Genomic DNA, 6910 nt, shown 5'->3' with positions numbered 1-6910 from the left:
ACAGAGTTTATGATGTAGCTTCAGCACAGCCCAGGAGGTTGACTGTCTGAAGTTACACACAGAACGGAGTGATAAGTGTGTCTAGAGTTCCCATACTGGCAGAGCTCAGAGCTTGGGCCTCATTAAATCATATCTCGGGCAAGGAACTGATGTTTTTCCCACTGAAGGCCTTGGAAGTGGGATGTGGCTCTTCAAGCTTTCCTCCCTTAAAATGAGACCTCTCCCCACTGTGGGTTAGTGTGCACTCACATCTCCTTCCTCCCAAAGTGTCTCTTCTTCCAGGTGGAAATTTTCAGTGCTTCCTGCTGTGGTGGCACTGCTGTTCCAAATGTCACTTCACCTGGGAGCAGGTGAGCGGTGGGATCAAGACCTGGGATCCCATCCTCGCACAGGACTACACTGCCTGTGCAATTCCCTGTTTAACACAAAACCACCAAGGGTTAGAAATGACCCTTTCCTTACAGGATAGACAGAGCACAAGAAAAAAAATGCTGATTCATGGCTTAGTCACTATTTCAAGCAAAGAGAATTTGAAACAAGTCTAAACTTCACTTACTACAAAACAAAGACACTATACACCTGCTGATTTTATGTCTTATACATAGCACCAAAACAGTTAAAAAGTTACTTTATAATGGTTACATAAATTCACACCTACCTCAAAGACATTCCATGTGTCCTGATTCCTGCATGAAAAAAAAAAAAAGGAAGAAAAATCAGCCTTCATAAGTGAAGGTCATACTATCAAAGTTTCAAATTCACATAGGAAAGTCATTATCCTTTTCTAAAACAAACTACATAAAGCAAATGGCTGATGCTGTGCAAATATTGCAACATTCAAGCCACTGCTGAACTGAAGAGAAAATCAAAATATAAAGCTACTTCTCACATACATAACAGATCTCTAAGTTACTTTAGATTTTTCCTGACATGATGGTGCTTTGTTTCTGGGGCCCTGCAGTGCACTCTGGACCCAGTGTTCAATAAATCTGATACAATTTAGTATTTAATGTTATGTTAAACATAGTGCTTTTGCTACACAATCTGTTTTCTAATGGGTAACAAGTGTGTCAGACATTAATTGCATTGCTAGTATTTAAAACAAAACCTATTGGGATTAAATATGGTATCTCATTGCTCAGTAGGTATATGAACATTTTCATGCCTTCATTACAAGATTCTCCTAAGATCATGAAGTATAAGTAGTTTCATGCTGCTTTGCAGCTTTAAGGTCTGCTGAGATTTTTGGACAGGCTGCTCACCTTTCAGTGGAAATACTGCAATAGATTGCAAGTGTTAGAGCACTCACTGACAGTTTGCACATTTGGGTCACTGCATAAAATGCACTGTCTGCAGGATTGTTGCTGCTGCTGCACATTTTATTTTTAATAGGTGCAATATTTGATTTTATTTACTGTTTTTTAAATAACCTATATGGCTTACTAATACATCCAGAATGCATCTGTGACATGTAAGAAAGTCCTATATGGTAGGAATGTATTTAACAGAGTGAAGGAAGAGAGGCTTTAGCTCGTTATCACCTGCAGGCACGGTACGTGTCCCATTTAGGTGAGGACTATGTCCTCCCTTGACTAACATAGGTAGAAATGACCTAGATCAGGTTGCACTTGGATAGACAAATGCACCAGCTGCAAACTGCTCACTTCTGCCTTTTTGGCTTTGTATAAGCATTATGATGACTGCACCTTGGATGTCCTACAGATGTTTCTGTCCCATCATATCTCCCAGTTCTGTAAGGAAATCGGGAATTTTATTTATTGCTCTCCTTCACAGAGTAGAACTGCCAAGCAGAATTTAAGAAAAGCTCCTCCATGAGGGATCTGTGCAAGATCTGCAGTAAGCAGAGGTCAGGATGCCTTGCAAAGCGCCAAGAACTGCAGCGAATGCAAGACACTAAAGATACTGACAGTGCCTGATGATTGAAAGTACTATTTTGCCAACAGAAGAATTCCACACAGATGTTATGATCCAGAGTTTCTGGTGCCAGTGCTATCCCCCAAATTCTCAAAATATTCTCAGATTAATGGAACAGATAGCTCGTGGATTGTGCTTTAGGTTTGGAAGCCAACAGTTTACAGTAAATGTTTTTATGCAGTTCCACTTCAAGGGTGAGAAGAGGTTTCATGCTTTAGTGCTGATCTTGTGAGATAAGCAAGCAAATATCATCATTAACTGCTGACAAGTGATCCATGTTTCACTCTAGGCTGATATCATTAAGCAACAAATCCTTTCAAGATGAGGTAGCTAGCTCAGATCCGGAGGGAAGGGAGTGCCTTGCATCACCCCGCAGCTCACTTTTGGATGACAGCCTTGCTGCTGGACTCAGGAGGGAGTCCCATCCAGTTGTCTTCAGCCAGAAGTTTGCAGCTGAGGCAGAGTCTCAAGGGTTGGAGGAAATATATAGAGAAGGGGTAAGCTCAGCCACCTTTAGGACACTGACAGGGTTGTAGAGGAGTCCATAAGGACAAAATAATTCAATAGTTGGTATCATATTAGTGAAACTTTTGAAGAAGAATTTGTAAATACAAGAACTTCCTTTGTTGTATGGCTGCATAAAAAAGGACTTCGATTGCTTGAATTTCCCAATGGGAAGAGAAAGAAAACTTTGCATTCAGAGACATTTCTCAAAGGATTTTGTGGGTTTTGACACTGGGAAATGTGAACAAAAGTTTTTAGCCAAATAGTATTCATTTTCAGAAGAGGACAATTTAGTTAATTTGTTTTTGGAGGTGAGGTCCTTTCCATCTTTAGAACAGAGGAGCACACTGGAAACTCCTTCCTCAGCATGTGGTATGTGCTCAAAGCAAATCGACATTTAAAAGTTACATTCCATTTTTTTCTTTATAGAGGTTTAATCACACCATTCTTTCAGCAGTAATGAGGGCTGGCTGGTGTGATACCACATTCTTCCCCAGCTTTTGTGGTGATCTCAAGAGAGCAAGACAGTTCACCCCCTATTATTAAGCTTTTGTGAGTAAATTAAAAGGTTAAAGCTATTTTCCTGACTTTTTTTTTTTAATAAAGATATTTTAAATTATCTGGATTGTATTTCTTTCTACTCGTTGTCATTTACTAAATTTCCTAGAGCCTGTCATGGTTGAATTGTAGACACCACCCACAGAGATCATGGAGTTAAAGACAGAGTTGATCAGAAGAGAATTACACATCCATTTCCTTTTTCTCTATGATGTAGTGCCATTGTATGTGCAACTGTTGAAATAAAATGCCTGGGTTTTGCCACCTAATGGTGTAGTATTGAGAAGAATACTTTTACAGCAGTAGACACCTAGGCAATAATTACACCACCAGTGCTCCCTGCCTCTTTCTTAATTTGCCTGATAACTCATCCCCTTTCAAAGCATTCCCATTGTCACTTGGTAAAACATCACTCTAAAGAAGCCTTAGCTCTCTTGCCTGACATGTACTTTTCATTAGACTGTACTGTCTGTCCCAAGCTGATTTCTACCATCAACAGCAAGGGGCTTCAAAGAAAGAACTTCCTCTTACCGTGTTAAAACAGTGCATTGTAACAAGTAGGCCTCACCTAAGCTGATGTCCCAACACAAAACTCAGTAAAATCTAGTCATTAGACAGGATTAGCAGCCTTGACCTGTTCCATCGTCTTCCCTTGCAATGGGCATCATTCTCCTAGTCTGCCTCTTTGGCACAGGTTTTTCTTCTAATCCTTCTGTAAGCCAATCATTACTTCTTACTGTAGCAAAAGCACTTTCTAAATTCATTGCAGCTCCATCACATTTTTGTCCTGTTCCTGCATGGAATTGTGTCCTCCATGAGGCTTTCTGTTACTGTCCCTGCCACTCTTCTGTATAGAAGGATCAAACTCCACTGAAGGTACGTATAAAGTTCTGCATTTCAGGAAGAAAGATTAGAAGTGAATAGTTTCATTTTATAAAAGATTCCTAATTTCCCTTTGCAGAGTATGAAAATTACCAGACCGAAGCATTGTTTGCATTGCTGTGAACGGAACAGACTACATTAAAGTATTCAGATGCACACGTTGGTTTAAGGGTGGCAGTGTTACTACTCAAAGAGAGTTAACCCAGCAATAGAAGACATACCTATCAGAGTTATATGATGAAGAAACATGTCAGTGGCTCTGGTTCTCATGAGACAACCTTTGGCATGGAGAGACAAAGTATATGCAAGAGGTCAAGATTCAATCCATTTCTCATGCTGGAGCTTGAAATGGAGCTTTTCAGGAGAAAAAAACTAGGAAGGAAATCTCCACCCATATGCTGGCTACTGAGAAGGGGGACAGAAGCCTGGAGCAGCAGACACCATAGCCCTCTGAGACAGGATGTGTCTTGGGGAAATGATGTGTCTCTGAAGGGAAATGACTGCAGCTGTGGCTACAGAAAAATGCATGAGCTCCCATATCACAGGATTTTCCAGTGGTTAGTCACTAAGATAACTTCTAAATCCATCCATCCAGAACAGATTAGTAACTGATGCACAGATATTCCATAATTCTTTAGCCATGCTGTTTCCTCATCATGTCCTGCAGGACAGCACTATCCTAATGTGACTTTAGAAGAAAAAGGAAAAAAAAGGCAGATTTTAAAGAGACAGGCATTGAACACAGATCAATAGATGCATTGCATTTTATCACTAGCTATCAGAGGCTAAAACTTACTTTCTGGAAGAGTTAAATCTGTCATGAAAAGCCATGTCCTGGCACTTGGGTAAAAAATGGAGATTACACCCCTGTTCCAGCACCAGCACAGATATTTAATGTTTAGCATATTCCGTTGTTTAGCTCAAGTCAACACTGTTCCCTCTTGTTGGATGTAGTGTCTCACAAGCCATAACCCAAGGACAGACTTTGCAGAGCTTTTTTAACACCCCAGCACAAAGGGCACAGCTGAGCTTTGGTCTTCAAGCATAAAGAAGTAGCTTAGGCTGCTGACTCAAAGTACAAACTAGGTCGTCAAAAGTCCTGGACCAAAAAGGTGTCTTTCTGAAAAATATTTCCTTTATTCTTCCATGATTTCTGCTTATTTATCCATAAAATATTATTGATGATACAATTTCTTTACCAGACTCTTGGAGAACTGGCTTTGTCGAGTGCTTTGAGAGCAACATACTAAGTAATCCAATTGAAATTACAAAGGTTTCCTGAAGAACTACATGTTCCCTTGTGCAACTGCTCTGCAGGACTTTCTGACGTTACTTTGTGAATGAAGAAACTCATCCTTAATTTATTTGGTTGCTATAAATAGTTTATAAAAGACCTTACAGAATCAGACAGTTAGAAACAGTCTCCTCTGAGTGACATGTTTCAGGAATTTACTGCTGTACTACAACATCTGTCTCCAGATATTGTCTGATTCAACTTGACAGAGTGTATTTGTCCCAGCGGTATTCAGCTTAGACAAATGAAGTGTTAATAGGAAGACTGTCAGCCCAAACAAGTATTTAAAAGAGTTGACGTACAGCACTAGTTTTGGCCATACCATATTATTTAGCCACTAAAGAAAAACCAAACTTTCTCTATTTTTTTTTATCCCCTGTGGCCCAGCATCAGTCTCAAATAAGCATTTTGTTGTCTGCAAAAGATGAGCTGCAAAATACGTATTTTAACTCTGAGTCTTAATTATGCTGATGCTGAGAGCAGGGTGCCACTGACAATGATGCTAAAAGCTGACTCAGTCCTGCTGCTATAAATTCACCCCTTAGATACTTAAACCAGCCCTCACTGGATAGTTCTGATTTTCTGTTTCTTCAAGCAGGTGGAAGTTTTTTCCATGTATCTTAAACATATCACTTCCAAAGATTGTAATTCAAGAGATGAAATTAATTCCAGGAGATTTATCAAATTCTAACAGTTATTGTGTATTTTTACAGTAATTCAGCCTGTGAGCTTCAGAGACAAAAATAGCTAAAAAGCCTTAACCCCATGAGATTATTATTTTCTGCCATGGGGAAATAATGACTGATTCAGAATGAGCTGTTGCAAGATGTGCATAGCACATACTCACAATTTTGTGGATTACTAAAGAGAACCCTGGCTAACTGGCTTTAGAAGCTCTCTGCTGTGTCTTGCATTAATAAGCCTGTGGAGATTTATAAACATGCCCCATGAAAACTAAATCTATAAATAAGATAAATCATGACACAAAAGCATTTGTAGGTTCAATAAAAACAATAATCCTTTTTTTAATAATCCAATTCCTAACACTTTTTGAACTATAGAAATACCCATCCACAATATGCACTTGCTTTTTCATGCTTTAACAGAATCACCTGCAAGTCCACTGTGAAATCAATTTGAGAGGATTTAAGAGAAAGTTATCTCTAAAATTATTTCATCCCAAAAATTCTATAGCAAGGTTGCATGCCAGACAAGAACAGCACAGATATTTAAGTAGGTTAGTGGGTCTAGTGAAATGCTGAAAGTAACCTGAAGCAAAATCTGTCACCATGTGTCTTGAATCATTCCTCTATTCCACTCTTGAAATCCTTTAAAAATAGAACCATAGGAAAGGTGATGGTTTTTTCTTTCTTTTCTTTTTTAGCAGTAGAATTCAGGGGCAATATAGCTAATAAAAGATGCCAGAGGTAATCACCCTGCAAGCAGATACATCCAGCCCCTATTTACATATGTACTGATTCAACAACTGCAAAATTATGTTTTTTTTCAGCAAATGTCACATCTTATTTGTTCTGCAAAGTGCCTTGTGCAGTTTGGATTACACTGCTAGAGAGACATTATGTTCCAGTTTGAGTCTAATATGCAGTTGTTAGCTACGAGGAAGAAAGCTTTCCCTTTAGTTAAAATGTTCTTTGGTTTTTTTTTTGTCTTGTTTATTTATTTTTTTGGAACTGGAGCACACTGGATTCTGCTGACAGCTGCAAATCCACTGTGCAA

Source organism: Pezoporus flaviventris, unplaced genomic scaffold (genome assembly GCF_033815535.1).
Source record: "Pezoporus flaviventris isolate CSIRO_AGI_PZ_B2104156 unplaced genomic scaffold, CSIRO_AGI_Pfla_v1 ptg000020l, whole genome shotgun sequence".
Classification (NCBI taxonomy): Eukaryota; Metazoa; Chordata; class Aves; order Psittaciformes; family Psittacidae; genus Pezoporus; species Pezoporus flaviventris.
Note: the sequence above shows the minus strand (reverse complement) of the source record.